The 16,478-nt window shown below is 41.1% G+C and overlaps 1 long non-coding RNA gene, 5 other non-coding genes and 1 pseudogene across 12 annotated transcripts in view; 1 reads left to right on the top strand and 6 right to left on the bottom strand.

The window, feature by feature from the left end:
• The first annotated feature begins 1 nt into the window (after position 1).
• LOC127192467 (uncharacterized) lies at positions 2-51 on the top strand (annotated as a pseudogene).
• A 704-nt stretch (positions 52-755) lies between these two features.
• On the bottom strand, positions 756-820 carry LOC127192541 (small nucleolar RNA SNORD109A). The gene has a single exon (XR_007831010.1). It is a non-coding gene; the product is annotated as a small nucleolar RNA SNORD109A (small nucleolar RNA).
• Positions 821-4,219: 3,399 nt separating this feature from the next.
• LOC127192552 (small nucleolar RNA SNORD109A) lies at positions 4,220-4,284 on the bottom strand. Its single transcript, XR_007831019.1, has one exon. It is a non-coding gene; the product is annotated as a small nucleolar RNA SNORD109A (small nucleolar RNA).
• A 3,428-nt stretch (positions 4,285-7,712) lies between these two features.
• On the bottom strand, positions 7,713-7,775 carry LOC127192553 (small nucleolar RNA SNORD109A). Its single transcript, XR_007831020.1, has one exon. It is a non-coding gene; the product is annotated as a small nucleolar RNA SNORD109A (small nucleolar RNA).
• Positions 7,776-11,063: 3,288 nt separating this feature from the next.
• LOC127191522 (uncharacterized) overlaps positions 11,064-16,478 on the bottom strand; it is an 81,209-nt gene continuing 75,794 nt past the window's right edge. For 3 of the 7 annotated variants that reach the window (XR_007830912.1, XR_007830913.1, XR_007830914.1), the window contains exon 3: positions 11,064-11,288. This is a non-coding gene — a long non-coding RNA (uncharacterized LOC127191522). Of the gene's footprint in view, positions 11,289-12,806; positions 12,847-13,580; positions 13,613-16,316; positions 16,357-16,478 lie in introns of those variants that run through there. The other 4 variants (XR_007830910.1, XR_007830916.1, XR_007830915.1 and 1 more) reach the window with 3 other exon arrangements.
• Positions 11,213-11,277, bottom strand: LOC127192542 (small nucleolar RNA SNORD109A). The gene has a single exon (XR_007831011.1). It is a non-coding gene; the product is annotated as a small nucleolar RNA SNORD109A (small nucleolar RNA).
• Positions 14,724-14,788, bottom strand: LOC127192543 (small nucleolar RNA SNORD109A). The gene has a single exon (XR_007831012.1). It is a non-coding gene; the product is annotated as a small nucleolar RNA SNORD109A (small nucleolar RNA).

Genomic DNA, 16,478 nt, shown 5'->3' on the forward strand with positions numbered 1-16,478 from the left:
CTAATGTCACGAAGAGAGGTGATGACATAAAAATCATGCTCAATAGGATTACGCTGAGGCCCAGAAAGAGAACGGGGGCATCATGGCCCACTTCCTTCATGCATTCCCAAGAGTGGTTATGGGGGCCTATGGACCCCAAGGGCCATGACATTGCAATGCTACCTTGTCAGCGATGACAACATGGAAACCTTTAGTTCCACTGGTACATGACACAGCATAAACAGTTGTCCCTTAATATCCAGAACGGTTCCAGACCAAAGGAAAATGGCAATTTCACTCCCATATATAAATTGAATGGAGCAGGACACATTGTGGTGACCTCACCTTGGAAACAAATTTGCATAAAAGGAGAAAGACATGGTCCTCAAAGAATACATTTAAAAATGGCATGAACCTTTCTATCTCCCTGCCAATTAAATACATATCAGAAAGAGTGGCCTTTCTGGGGTAGAAGAGAGGTGCATGTATGGTCTGGAAGGGATGTATCAGGCCCTAATCATCTGTGGATTTCCTCTTCGGCACGTTCATTAGTCTGGAACAAATATACAGGTATACATTTCAGGTCTATGGAATTGCGTTTTTAGATGGAAAACAATGGAGAAAAACTTAGGCAAATTTGGGTTTGGTAACACTGTCAGTTGGGTAAAACTCTAGGGTCAATGAAACGATGTGCACAAGTGTGCATCTCTCATCAAAACCAAAGAGTGCCTGCCAGGCTCTGAAATCCTCATTTGTCTCAAGGGGACCTCATATCTGGACCTCAGCTCGCATCTGTACAAGTCAGTCAACGTCCTCAGATACTTGTTGTCATCATAGATCCAGGAAAGGCCTCTGTCAACACATGAGTGTTTCAGCTGTGAGCCAAGCCTCAGAGAGCCAGCTCCTGGGATTTGAAAGGACAGGGCACATTTGTGCAGGAGTCATAGATCTACGTCTATCAACAGTGCTAAAGAAAAAACAGGATATTGAAGTAAATGTCTTGCACTTCCATTCTCATAATAGAGAAGATTTTCAAAAAATGTATGGGGAAAGAATTGCTGACCCCACCAAAATTTAAATCCGTTGAATGCATACTATGCTTTGAGTCTCAAATGATAAAAAAAGCTCAAGGTGATTAGGACTAACAAACATGGGTTCAAAATGCAATGTGTACTTCCTAAGAGACTTTTCATAAGCCTCTGAATTTTCAGATTTGATTTCATTCTCTTCATCAAGAATGTCTTATGAGATTGTCTCCCTATTGCTCCTGTACAATAGATATACCCCTATCTATTTCAAGACTCTGCATATCACTGTTCATTTCTATTAATTTTGAAGCTTTTCTCTTTGTATGTTCTCGATTAGTGTTCCCTTACTCATGTCAAGATGTAAATCACAAAGACTGGGCAGGTCAACATTTTGCAGAATATCAGTAATCTATCAGGACTTTTAAAAGGAAGTTCCATCTAGATTATGAGTGTGAGTCTGTAGTGTTCTCTATGTCTTTTCATATAGTGTTGAATTTCTTTGTATAGATTGACAAGTGATCTATTTTAGAGGTCCTTAAACTGCATTGCAATGTCAACAGAACTTTTCCTTATTGTTTTTTCCATGATGGGCAATTTGGTGTAGTGCATTCATATGCTAGTTTGTTTGGTATATGAATTAATGGTGTTTTCTTAAGTCCGGTTTAGAATGGTCCATTTATACACTCTGTCACTTAAAATGAAGAGAAGAAAACTGTCCTCTGCAAAGCTACTTAATAGGTGGGCGAAACACATTGGTGGTATCCTGAGCATCCACAAACACAGAAGAAGGAGGGCCTGAATCTCTAATGGGTCCCTGTGTGCTCCAGTGGACTGGACTCCCAATGTTCTATCATTCCCCTTTGGGAACCACACTTATCAGTAGAGAAATATCCATTAATCTGGCTATGAGTTTCAGTGATAGTAAGATTAAGAGCTTGGCGATGAAATATGGTTGAACGCCATATATTTTGTTACAAAAGGAAAGTGGCAGATAACAGGCTAAATGGAAATTTATTTCTCAATTAACTTCACCTCACTAGTGAATTTAAAAATTGTTAAGTGTCCACAGACAGGTATTTTGGGTTTTCTTTGACTGTAGCTTGTGTTATTCCTTAGTCACTGAGAGAGCACAGCTTCAAGGCAGGAGGTACGGCAAGTTTCAAAATGAACAGTGTACTACAAATTAATGAAAAATGGCCTCATATTGTTAGAGTTATTCATTAGGGAAATAGCTGTTCAGAACTTCTCATGCTTTACAAAAAGAAAACGAGTCAAGTGAAAAGAATCCAAAGCTTACCTGTTGTGCCTGTGAAGAAGCAGCTCTCAGAGGCTCTCGCCTGCAACAACAATTCAAGGAAGACTTTCAGTAAAGGAAGCTCATCTCGGCAACCTGGCCCCCTGAAACCTTCTCAAACTGGAAGTTGCTGAACCCTTCCCTTTTCCCTAGACATCCCAAGGAAGTTCTCTTACACTCCTCAGTTTTAGCAACTGTTGTAGTTAATTGTGGTCCTATGAGAGATTTCTCTAAAGCAGACAGTTATAGCTTTTTGATGGTACTTAATAATCACAGAGTGGCTGATTCAGAGAAAATAAGGGAGGCCTGTAAAAAGGCAGGGAGCTAACAAAACAGATATCACACTTATAGTCTAATCTAATTCACATTACTAAAAAATGTACAAAGCCCAGTTGTCCTGAGGAGGAATCGGTTACATGCAGTCTTGGTCGGTCCTTTTGTGGAAATCCAATGAAAAACCACACACTGCCCAAGGAATTGACTCTATGTGTTTGTAGAATGTGTCCAGCTTTTGACATTTGATTTTTGCCGTGACCAGCTCTGCATCTGCACGTGGGGTTGAAATTAAAGTTGCCCTTTGCACTCCAAGGAAATCTGTGACCAGGTCTCAAAGTGTGGATTTCCTACCAAAGATGTTGTGGAGCCATGGCATCGGCTCATGTGACTCAAGTTAGTTTTCGTGAAAAGAAGAAAGTTTTAAAGCACTTACTGTAAAAGTGTTGTGATTAATGTATCACGGTATCAATTCTTTGCAGTATGTATCTCTTCATGTGTTACCTTGGATAATGCCGTCTATTGGCCATGCAAGCTGTAAAGCTCTGTTGAAGAGGGCATAAATCAAAGAGTATAATCACTTGAAGTAAGCACATCCTAACTACATGGCCGGTTGATTCAGCATATGTGGGTGTGTTGTGGTTGAACTTGATGTTTCTGGCCTATTGATAGTGGTTATATTTGCTGTGTGGTCCCTCTCCCCTTGGGCATTGGGTTACGATGGTCTAAGCCATTCCCTCTATCCTCTGTATAATGGCTGCAATGTAGCCTTTTGCTTTCATAATTTGTCCGGTGATATTGTTTCCAAGTGTTGAATAAGAAAAAAAACTCTTTGGGAAGTGATGGCGGGTTTCTGCTTGTGATGTCGGGTTTCTGCTGGTGCCCAGCAAGTAGTATGAGAAGGATATCTGTATGCCAATCATAACACATACTCTGTAGAAGCAGAGTAATACACTTCAATGATTGTGAATCCACAGGAAGAGAATCCAGTATAGGGACAGGGTCATAATTGAAACTTGTTCTGTATGACACTGCAATGCTACCTTGTCAGCGATGAGAACATGGAAACCTTTATATAGTTCCAATTGGTATGTTACACAGCATGAAGAGCAGTCCCTAAATATCCAGAATGGTTCCAGACCAAAGGACAAAGGCAATTTCCCTCACATAAATAAAGTGAACGACACAGGGCCTATTGTGGGGACCTCACCATGGACTCAAATTTGGGTAAATAAAGGGGAAAGATATGGTCCTCAAAGTATACATTTTAAAATGGCATGAGCCTTTCTGTCTCCCTGCCAATTAAATACATAACAGAAAGAGTGGCCTTTCTAGGGTAGAAGAGAGGTGCATGTATGGTCTGGAAGGGATGTGTCATGCCCTAATCATCTGTGGATTTCCTCTTCGGCACGTGTGTTAGTCTGGAACAAATATACAGGTATACACTTCAAGTCTATGGAATTGTGTTCTCAGATGGAAAACAACGGAGAAAAATCTTAGGCAAATTTGGGTCTGGTAACACTGCCAGTTGGGTAAAACTCTAGGGTCAAGGAGACAATGTGCACAAGTGTCCATCCCCTGTCAAAACCAAAGAGTGCCTTCCAGGCTCTGAAAAACTCATTTGTCTCAAGGGGACATCATATCTGGACCTCAGCTCGTATCTGTACAAGTCAGTCAATGTCCTCAGATACTTGTTGTCATCATAGATCAAGAAAAGGCCTCTGTCAACACATGAGTATTTCACTGTGAGCCAAGCCTCAGAGAGCCAGGTGCTGGGCTTTGAAAGGAGAGGTCACATTTCTGCAAGTGTCATGGATCTCAGTCGTTCAAAAGTGCTAGGGAACAACCAGGATCTTGAAGTAAGTGTCCTGTTCTTCTGTCTTCAAAGTAGAGAACATTTTCAAAAAATGTATGGGGAAGGAATTGCTGACTCCCCAAAAATTCAACATTGTTGGAAGGCATACTATGCATTGAGTCTCAAATGTAAAAAAAAAAGGCTCAAGGTGATTAGGACTAACAAACAAGGATTCAAAATGCAATGTGTCCTTTCTAAGAGACTTTCATAGGCATCTGAATTTTCAGATTTGATTTCAGTCTCCTCATCGAGAATGTCTTTTGAGATTGGTCTCCCTGTTGCTCCTGTACAATAGATATACCCCTATCTATTTCAAAGCTCTGCAAATCACTGTTCAGTTCCCTCAATTTTGAAGCTTTTCTCCCTTGTATGTTCTCCATTAATGTTCCCTTACTCATGTCAAGATGAAAGTCACAAAGGCTGGCCAGTTCAATGTTTTGCAGAATATCAGGAATCGAGCAGGAATTTGAAAAGGAAGGGCCATCTTGACATGAGTCTGAGTCTGTAGCGGTCTCCATGTCTTCTCATATAGTTTTGTTTTTTTTTTTTTTTTTTGTATAGATTGAGAAGTAATCCATTGTAGAGGTCCTTAAAATGCATTGCAATGTCAACAGAACGTTTCTTTATTGTTTTGTTCATGATGGGCAATCTGGTGTAGTGCACTCATAGGCTAGTGTGTTTGATATATTAATTAATGGTGTTTTCTTATCTCTGGTTTAGAATGGTCCATTTATATGGTCTGTCACTTGAAATGAAGAGAAGCAAACTATCCTCTGCAAAGCTACTTAATAGGTGGGGCAAACACATTGGTGGCAGTCTGAGCATCCATAAGAACGGAAGAAGGAGGGCCTGAATCTCTAATGGGTTCCCCGTGTGCGCCAGTGGGCTGGACTCCCAATATTCTATCACTTTCCTTTGTGAACTGCACCTATCAGTAGAGAAATATCCATTAATCTGGCTATGAGTTTCAGCGATAGTAAGATAAAGAACTTGGCGATGAAATATGGTTGAACGCTACATATTTTGTTACAAAAGGAAAGCAGCAGATAACAGGCTCAATGGAAATTCATTTCTCTATTGCCTTCACACCACCAGTCAATTTTAAGTTTCCTAAGTCTCCAGAGAAAGGTATTTCGGGTTTTCCTTGACTCTAGCTAGTGTTACCCCTTAGTCACTGAGAGAGCACTGCTTCAATGCAGGAGGCACGGCAAGTTTCAAAATGAACGGTGTACTATAAATCAGTAAAAAATGACCTAGAGAGTGTGGTCCAGACGTTCTTATTGTTAGAGCTATTCATGAGGGAAATAGCTACCCAGAACCTCTCATGTCTTTACGCAAAGAAAACGAGTCATGTGAAAAGAATCCAAAGCTTACCTGTGGTGCCAGTGAAGAAGCAGCTCTCAGAGGCTCTGGCCTGCAACAACAGTTCAAGGAAGTCTTTCAGGAAAGGAAGCTCATCTCGGCATCCTGTTCCCCTGGACCCTCTCAAGCCGGAAGTTGTTGAACCCTTCCCTTTTCGCTAGATATCCCAAGGGAGTTCTCTAATACTCCTCAGGTCTAGCAACTGTTGCAGTTAATTGTGGTTCTATGAGAGATTTCTCTAAAGAAGACAGTTATAGCTTTTTTGATGGTTCTAAAAATCACAGGGTGGCTGACTTCAGAGAGAATAAGGGAGGCCTGTAAACAGGCAGGGAGCTACAAAACAAATATCACTCATATAATATAATCTAATTCACACTACTGAAAAGTATCCAAAGCCCTGTTGCTCTGAGGTGGAATCGGTGACTTGCAGACTTGGTCGGTGCTTTTGTGGAAATCCGATGAAAAACCACAGACTGCCCATAGAATTGACTCTATGTGTTTGTAGAATGTGTCCAGCCTTTGACATTTGATTTTTGCCATGGCCAGCTCTGCATCTGCACACGGGGTTGAAATTAAAGTTGCCCTTTGCACTCAAAGGAAGTCTGTGACCAGGTCTCAAAGTGTAGATTTCCTACCAAAGATGTTGTGGAGCTTTGGCATTGGCTCGTGTGACTCAAGTTAGTTTTCGTGAAAAGAAGAAAGTTTCAAAGCACTTTCTGTAAAAGTGTTGTGATTAACGTATCACGGTATCAATTCTTTGCAGTATGTATCATCTTGTGTCTTACCTTGGATAATGCAGTCTATCGGTCATGCGAGCTGTAAAGCTCTGTTGAAGAGGGCATAAATCAAAGAGTATAATCGTGTGAAATAAGCACATCCTAACTACATGGCCGGTTGATTCAGCATATGTGGGTGTGTTGTGGTTGAACTTGATGTTTCTGGCCTATTGATAGTGGTTATATTTGCTGTGTGTTCCCTCTTCCCTTGGGCATTGGGTTACGATGGTCTAAGCCATTCCCTCTATCCTCTGTATAATGGCTGCAATGTAGCCTTTTGCTTTTGTAATTTGTCCTGTGATATTGTTTCCTAGTGCTCAATAAGAAAAAAAAATCTCTTTGGGAAGTGATGTCGGGTTTCTGCTTGTGATGTCGGGTTTCTGCTTGTGCCCAGCAAGTAGTATGAGAAGGATATCTGTATGCCAATCATAACACATACTCTGTAGAAGCAGAGTAATACACTTCAATGATTGTGATTCCACAGGAGGAGCTTCCACTACTGGGACAGGGGCTTAATTGAAACTTGTTCTGTATGACATTGCAATGCTACCTTGTCAGCGATGAGAACATGGAAATCTTTACATAGTTCCAATTGGTATGTTACACAGCATGAAGAGCAGTCCCTTAATATCCAGAATGGTTCCAGACCAAAGGACAAAGGCAATTTCCCTCACATATATAAAGTGAACGACACAGGGCCTATTGTGGGGACCTCACCATGGACTCAAATTTGGGTTAAAAAAGGAGAAAGATATGGTCCTCAAAGTATACTATTTAAAATGGCATGAGCCTTTCTATCTCCCTGCCAATTAAATACATATCAGAAAGAGTGGCCTTTCTAGGGTAGAAGAGAGGTGCATGTATGGTCTGGAAGGGATGTATCAGGCCCTAATCATCTGTGGATTTCCTCTTCGGCACGTGTGTTAGTCTGGAACAAATATACAGGTATACACTTCAAGTCTATGGAATTGTGTTCTCAGATGAAAAACAACGGAGAAAAATCTTAGGCAATTTGGGTCTTGTAACACTGCCAGTTGGTAAAACTCTAGTCAAGGAGACATGTGCACAAGTGTGCCATCTCCTTCAAAACAAGAGGTGCCTGCCAGGCTCTGGAAAACTCATTTGTCTCAGGGGACCTCATATCTGGACCTCAGCTCGCATCTGTACAAGTCGTCAACGCCTCAGATACTTGTTGTCATCATAGATCCAGAAAGGCCTCTGTCAACACATGAGTAGTTTCAGCTGTGAGCCAAGCCTCAGAGAGCCAGGCGCTGGGCTTTGAAAGGAGAGGTCACATTTCTGCAAGTGTCATGGATCTCAGTCGTTCAAAAGTGTTACTGAACAAAAAGGATCTTGAAGTAGGTGTCTTGTTCTTCTGTCCTCATAGTAGAGAACATTTTCAAAAAATGTAGGGGGAAGGAATTGATGACTCCCCAAAAATTCAACTTCGTTGGAAGGCATATGATACTTTGCGTCTCAAATGATAAAAAAAAAAAAAAAAAAAAAAAAAAAAGCTCAAGGTGATTAGGACTAACAAACAAGGATTCAAAATGCAATGTGCCCTTTCTAAGAGACTTTCATAGGCGTCTGAATTTTTAGATTTGATTTCAGTCTCCTCATCGAGAATGTCTTTTGAGTTTGGTCTCTCTGTTGCTCCTGTACAATAGATATACCCCTATCTATTTCAAAGCTCTGCATATCACTGTTCAGTTCCCTCAATTTTGAAGCTTTTCTCCTTTGTATGTTCTCCATTAGTGCTCCCTTACTCATGTCAAGATGAAAGTCACAAAGGCTGGCCAGTTCAATGTTTTGCAGAATATCAGGAATCGAGCAGGAATTTGAAAAGGAAGGGCCATCTTGACATGATCTGAGTCTGTAGCGGTCTCCAGTCTTCTCATATAGTGTTGTATTTTTATTTTTGTATAGATTGAGAAGCGATCCATTTTTGGAGGTCCCTAAAATGGCATTGCAATGTCAACAGAACGTTTCCTTATTGTTTTGTCCATGATGGGCAATCTGGTGTAGTGCACTCATAGGCTAGTGTGTTTGATATATTAAGTAATGGTGTGTTTCTTATCTCTGGTTTAGATGGTCCATTTATATGGTCTGTCACTTGAAATGAAGAGAAGTAACTATCCTCTGCAAAGCTACTTAATAGGTGGGGCAAACACATTGGTGGCATTCTGAGCATCCAGAAGAACGGAAGAAGGAGGGCCTGAATCTCTAATGGGTTCCCCGTGTGCGCCAGTGGGCTGGACTTCCAATATTCTATCACTTTCCTTTGTGAACTACACCTATCAGTAGAGAAATATCCATTAAATCTGGCTATGAGTTTCAGCGATAGTAAGATAAAGAACTTGGCGATGAAATATGGTTGAACGCTACATATTTTGTTACAAAGGAAAGCAGCAATAACAGGCTCAATGGAAATTCCATTTCTCAATTACCTTCACACCACCAGTCAATTTAAGTTTCCTAAGTCTCCAGAGAAAGGTATTTTGGGTTTTTCCTTGACTCTAGCTAGTTGTTACCCCTTAGTCCTGAGAGAGCACTGCTTCAATGCAGGAGGCACGGCAAGTTTCAAATGAACGGTGTACTATAAATCAGTAAAAAAATGGACCTAGAGAGTGTCGTCCAGACGTTCTTATTGTTAGAGCTATTCATGAGGGAAATAGCTACCCAGAACCTCTAATGTCTTTACACAAAGAAAACGAGTCATGTGAAAAGAATCCAAAGCTTACCTGTGGTGCCAGTGAAGAAGCAGCTCTCAGAGGCTCTGGCCTGCAACAACAGTTCAAGGAAGTCTTTCAGGAAAGGAAGCTCAACTCGGCAACCTGTCCCCCTGGACCCTCTCAAACCGGAAGTTGTTGAACCCTTCCCTTTTCCCTAGATATCCCAAGGGAGTTCTCTTACACTCCTCAGGTTTAGCAACTTTTGTAGTTAATTGTGGTCCTATGAGAGATTTCTCTAAAGCAGACAGTTATAGCTTTTTTGATGGTTCTAAAAATCACAGGGTGGCTGACTTCAGAGAGAATAAGGGAGGCCTGTAAACAGGCAGGAAGCTACAAAACAAATATCACTCATATAATATAATCTAATTCACACTACTAAAAAGTATCCAAAGCCCTTTGCTCTGAGGTGGAATCGGTGACTGCAGACTTGGTCGGTGCTTTTGGTTGGAAATCCGATGAAAACCACAGACTGCCCATAGAATTGACTCTATGTGTTTGTAGAATGTGTCCAGCCTTTGACATTTGATTTTTGCCATGGCCAGCTCTGCATCTGCACACTGGGTTGAAATTAAAGTTGCCCTTTGCACTCAAAGGAAGTCCTGTGACCAGGTCTCAAAGTGTGATTTCCTACCAAAGATGTTGTGGAGCTTTGGCATTGGCTCTGTGACTCAAGTTAGTTTTCGTGAAAAGAAGAAAGTTTCAAAGCACTTTTCTGTAAAAGTGTTGTGATTAACGTATCACGGTATCAATTCTTTGCAGTATGTATCATCTTTGTCTTACCTTGGATAATGCAGTCTATCGGTCATGCGAGCTGTAAAGCTCTGTTGAAGAGGGCATAAATCAAGAGTATAATCGTGTGAATAAGCACATCCTAACTACATGGCCGGTTGATTCAGCATATGTGGGTGTGTTGTGGTTGAACTTGATGTTTCTGGCCTATTGATAGTGGTTATATTTGCTGTGTGTTCCCTCTTCCCTTGGGCATTGGGTTACGATGGTCTAAGCCATTCCCTCTATCCTCTGTATAATGGCTGCAATGTAGCCTTTTGCTTTTGTAATTTGTCCTGTGATATTGTTTCCTAGTGCTCAATAAGAAAAAAAAATCTCTTTGGGAAGTGATGTCGGGTTTCTGCTGTGATGTCGGTTTCTGCTTGTGCCCAGCAAGTAGTATGAGAAGGATATCTGTATGCCAATCATAACACATACTCTGTAGAAGCGAGTAATACACTTCAATGATTGTGATTCCACAGGAGGATCTTCACTACGGGACAGGGGCTTAATTGAAACTTGTTCTGTATGACATTGCAATGCTACCTTGTCAGCGATGAGATCATGGAAACCTATATATAGTTCCAATTGGTATGTTACACAGCATGAAGAGCAGTCCCTTAATATCCAGAATTGTTCCAGACCAAAGGACAAAGGCAATTTCCCTCACATAAATAAAGTGAACGACACAGGGCCTATTGTGGGACCTCACCATGGACTCATTTGGGTAAAAAAAGGGGAAAGATATGGTCCTCAAAGTATACATTTTAAAATGGCATGAGCCTTTCTATCTCCCTGCCAATTAAATACATATCAGAAAGAGTGGCCTTTCTAGGGTAGAAGAGAGGTGCATGTATGGTCTGGAAGGGATGTATCAGGCCCTAATCATCTGTGGATTTCCTCTTCGGCACGTGTGTTAGTCTGGAACAAATATACAGGTATACACTTCAAGTCTATGGAATTGTGTTCTCAGATGAAAAACAAGGGAGAAAAATCTTAGGCAAATTTGGGTCTGGTAACACTGCCAGTTGGGTAAAACTCTAGGGTCAAGGAGACAATGTGCACAAGTGTCCATCCCCTGTCAAAACCAAAGAGTGCCTTCCAGGCTCTGAAAAACTCATTTGTCTCAAGGGGACCTCATATCTGGACCTCAGCTCGCATCTGTACAAGTCAGTCAACGTCCTCAGATACTTGTTGTCATCATAGATCCAGAAAAGGCCTCTGTCAACACATGAGTATTTCACTGTGAGCCAAGCCTCAGAGAGCCAGGCGCTGGGCTTTGAAAGGAGAGGTCACATTTCTGCAAGTGTCATGGATCTCAGTCTATCAAAAGTGCTAGGGAAAATCCAGGAACTTGAAGTAAGTGTCTTGCACTTCTGTCTCATAATAGAGAAGATTTTCAAAAAATGTATGGGGAAGGAATTGCTGACTCCCCAAAAATTCAACTTCGTTGGAAGGCATATGATACTTTGCGTCTCAAATGATTAAAAAAAAAAAAAAAAAAAAAAAAGCTCAAGGTGATTAGGACTAACAAACAAGGATTCAAAATGCAATGTGCCCTTTCTAAGAGACTTTCATAGGCGTCTGAATTTTTAGATTTGATTTCAGTCTCCTCATCGAGAATGTCTTTTGAGTTTGGTCTCTCTGTTGCTCCTGTACAATAGATATACCCCTATCTATTTCAAAGCTCTGCTTATCACTGTTCAGTTCCCTCAATTTTGAAGCTTTTTCCCTTTGTATGTTCTCCATTAGTGCTCCCTTACTCATGTCAAGTTGAAAGTCACAAAGGCTGGCCAGTTCAATGTTTTGCAGAATATCAGGAATCGAGCAGGAATTTGAAAAGGGAAGGGCCATCTTGACATGAGTCTGAGTCTGTAGCGGTCTCCATGTCTTCTCATATAGTGTTGTATTTTTATTTTTGTATAGATTGAGAAGCGATCCATTTTAGAGGTCCCTAAAATGCATTGCAATGTCAACAGAACGTTTCCTTATTGTTTTGTCCATGATGGGCAATCTGGTGTAGTGCACTCATAGGCTAGTGTGTTTGATATATTAATTAATGGTGTTTTCTTATCTCTGGTTTAGAATGGTCCATTTATATGGTCTGTCACTTGAAATGAAGAGAAGTAAACTATCCTCTGCAAAGCTACTTAATAGGTGGGGCAAACACATTGGTGGCATTCTGAGCATCCAGAAGAACGGAAGAAGGAGGGCCTGAATCTCTAATGGGTTCCCCGTGTGCGCCAGTGGGCTGGACTTCCAATATTCTATCACTTTCCTTTGTGAACTACACCTATCAGTAGAGAAATATCCATTAATCTGGCTATGAGTTTCAGCGATAGTAAGATAAAGAACTTGGCGATGAAATATGGTTGAACGCTACATATTTTGTTACAAAAGGAAAGCAGCAGATAACAGGCTCAATGGAAATTCATTTCTCAATTACCTTCACACCACCAGTCAATTTTAAGTTTCCTAAGTCTCCAGAGAAAGGTATTTCGGGTTTTCCTTGACTCTAGCTAGTGTTACCCCTTAGTCACTGAGAGAGCACTGCTTCAATGCAGGAGGCACGGCAAGTTTCAAAATGAACGGTGTACTATAAATCAGTAAAAAATGACCTAGAGAGTGTCGTCCAGACGTTCTTATTGTTAGAGCTATTCATGAGGGAAATAGCTACCCAGAACCTCTAATGTCTTTACACAAAGAAAACGAGTCATGTGAAAAGAATCCAAAGCTTACCTGTGGTGCCAGTGAAGAAGCAGCTCTCAGAGGCTCTGGCCTGCAACAACAGTTCAAGGAAGTCTTTCAGGAAAGGAAGCTCAACTCGGCAACCTGTCCCCCTGGACCCTCTCAAACCGGAAGTTGTTGAACCCTTCCCTTTTCCCTAGATATCCCAAGGGAGTTCTCTTACACTCCTCAGGTTTAGCAACTTTTGTAGTTAATTGTGGTCCTATGAGAGATTTCTCTAAAGCAGACAGTTATAGCTTTTTTGATGGTTCTAAAAATCACAGGGTGGCTGACTTCAGAGAGAATAAGGGAGGCCTGTAAACAGGCAGGGAGCTACAAAACAAATATCACTCATATAATATAATCTAATTCACACTACTGAAAAAGTATCCAAAGCCCTGTTGCTCTGAGGTGGAATCGGTGACTTGCAGACTTGGTCGGTGCTTTTGTGGAAATCCGATGAAAAACCACAGACTGCCCATAGAATTGACTCTATGTGTTTGTAGAATGTGTCCAGCCCTTGACATTTGATTTTTGCCATGGCCAGCTCTGCATCTGCACACGGGGTTGAAATTAAAGTTGCCCTTTGCACTCAAAGGAAGTCTGTGACCAGGTCTCAAAGTGTAGATTTCCTACCAAAGATGTTGTGGAGCTTTGGCATTGGCTCGTGTGACTCAAGTTAGTTTTCGTGAAAAGAAGAAAGTTTCAAAGCACTTTCTGTAAAAGTGTTGTGATTAACGTATCACGGTATCAATTCTTTGCAGTATGTATCATCTTGTGTCTTACCTTGGATAATGCAGTCTATCGGTCATGCGAGCTGTAAAGCTCTGTTGAAGAGGGCATAAATCAAAGAGTATAATCGTGTGAAATAAGCACATCCTAACTACATGGCCGGTTGATTCAGCATATGTGGGTGTGTTGTGGTTGAACTTGATGTTTCTGGCCTATTGATAGTGGTTATATTTGCTGTGTGTTCCCTCTTCCCTTGGGCATTGGGTTACGATGGTCTAAGCCATTCCCTCTATCCTCTGTATAATGGCTGCAATGTAGCCTTTTGCTTTTGTAATTTGTCCTGTGATATTGTTTCCTAGTGCTCAATAAGAAAAAAAAAAACTCTTTGGGAAGTGATGTCGGGTTTCTGCTTGTGATGTCGGGTTTCTGCTTGTGCCCAGCAAGTAGTATGAGAAGGATATCTGTATGCCAATCATAACACATACTCTGTAGAAGCAGAGTAATACACTTCAATGATTGTGATTCCACAGGAGGAGCTTCCACTACTGGGACAGGGGCTTAATTGAAACTTGTTCTGTATGACATTGCAATGCTACCTTGTCAGCGATGAGATCATGGAAACCTATATATAGTTCCAATTGGTATGTTACACAGCATGAAGAGCAGTCCCTTAATATCCAGAATGGTTCCAGACCAAAGGACAAAGGCAATTTCCCTCACATAAATAAAGTGAACGACACAGGGCCTATTGTGGGGACCTCACCATGGACTCAAATTTGGGTAAAAAAAGGGGAAAGATATGGTCCTCAAAGTATACATTTTAAAATGGCATGAGCCTTTCTATCTCCCTGCCAATTAAATACATATCAGAAAGAGTGGCCTTTCTAGGGTAGAAGAGAGGTGCATGTATGGTCTGGAAGGGATGTATCAGGCCCTAATCATCTGTGGATTTCCTCTTCGGCACGTGTGTTAGTCTGGAACAAATATACAGGTATACACTTCAAGTCTATGGAATTGTGTTCTCAGATGAAAAACAAGGGAGAAAAATCTTAGGCAAATTTGGGTCTGGTAACACTGCCAGTTGGGTAAAACTCTAGGGTCAAGGAGACAATGTGCACAAGTGTCCATCCCCTGTCAAAACCAAAGAGTGCCTTCCAGGCTCTGAAAACTCATTTGTCTCAAGGGGACCTCATATCTGGACCTCAGCTCGCATCTGTACAAGTCAGTCAACGTCCTCAGATACTTGTTGTCATCATAGATCCAGAAAAGGCCTCTGTCAACACATGAGTATTTCACTGTGAGCCAAGCCTCAGAGAGCCAGGCGCTGGGCTTTGAAAGGAGAGGTCACATTTCTGCAAGTGTCATGGATCTCAGTCTATCAAAAGTGCTAGGGAAAATCCAGGAACTTGAAGTAAGTGTCTTGCACTTCTGTCTCATAATAGAGAAGATTTTCAAAAAATGTATGGGGAAGGAATTGCTGACTCCCCAAAAATTCAACTTCGTTGGAAGGCATATGATACTTTGCGTCTCAAATGATAAAAAAAAAAAAAAAAAAAAAAAAAGGCTCAAGGTGATTAGGACTAACAAACAAGGATTCAAAATGCAATGTGTCCTTTCTAAGAGACTTTCATAGCCATCTGAATTTTCAGATTGGATTTCAGTCTCCTCATCGAGAATGTCTTTTGAGATTGGTCTCTCTGTTGCTCGTGTACAGTAGATATAACCCTATCTATTTCAAAGCTCTGCATATCACTGTTCAGTTCCCTCAATTTTGAAGCTTTTCTCCTTTGTATGTTCTCCATTAGTGCTCCTTACTCATGTCAAGATGAAAGTCACAAAGGCGGCCCAGTTCAATGTTTTGCAGAATATCAGGAATGTAGCAGAAATTTGAAAAGGAAGGGACATCTTGATATGAGTCTGAGTCCGTGGCGGTCTCCATGTCTTCTCATATAGTGTTGTATTTTTTTTTTTTATAGATTGAGAAGTTATCCATTCTAGAGGTTTTTATAATGCATTGCAATGTCAACAGAAGGTTTCCTTATTGTTTTGTCCATGATGGGTAATCTGGTGTAGTGCACTCATAGGCCGTTGTGTCTGAAATATTAATTAATGGTGTTTTCTTATCTCTGGTTTAGAATGGTCCATTTATATGGTTTGTCACTTGAAATGAAGAGAAGCAAACTATCCTCTGCAAAGCTACTTAATAGGTGGGGCAAACACATCGGTGGCATTCTGAGTATCCAGAAGAACGGAGGAAGAAAAGTCTGAATCTCTTATGGGTTCCCCTTGTGCTCCAGTGGGCTGGACTCCCAATATTCTAACATTTTCCCTTGTGAACTACACCTATCAGTAGAGAAATATCCATTAATCTAGCTATGAGTTTCAGCGATAGTTAGATAAAGAACTTGGTGATGAAATATGGTTGAAACGCTACATATTTTGTTACAAAAGGAAAGCAGCAGATAACAGGATCAATGGAAATTCATTTCTCAATTACCTTCACACCACTAGTCAATTTTAAGTTTCCTAAGTTTCCAGAGAAAGGTATTTCGGGTTTTCCTTGACTGTAGCTAGTGTTATCCCTTAGTCACTGAGAGAGCACTGCTTCAATGCAGGAGGCACGGCAAGTTCCAAAATGAGCGGTGTACTATAAATCAGTAAAAAATGACCTAGAGAGTGTCGTCCAGACGTTCTTATTGTTAGAGCTATTCATGAGGGAAATAGCTACCCAGAACCTCTAATGTCTTTACAGAAAGAAAACGAGTCATGTGAAAAGAATCCAAAGCTTACCTGTGGTGCCAGTGAAGAAGCAGCTCTCAGAGGCTCTGGCCTGCAACAACAGTTCAAGGAAGTCTTTCAGGAAAGGAAGCTCATCTCCGCAACCTGTCCCCCTGGACCATCTCCAACCGGAAGTTTCTGAACACCTCCCTTTTCCCTAGATATCCCAAGGGA

The sequence above is a fragment of the Acomys russatus genome, chromosome 7 (assembly GCF_903995435.1).
Source record: "Acomys russatus chromosome 7, mAcoRus1.1, whole genome shotgun sequence".
Classification (NCBI taxonomy): Eukaryota; Metazoa; Chordata; class Mammalia; order Rodentia; family Muridae; genus Acomys; species Acomys russatus.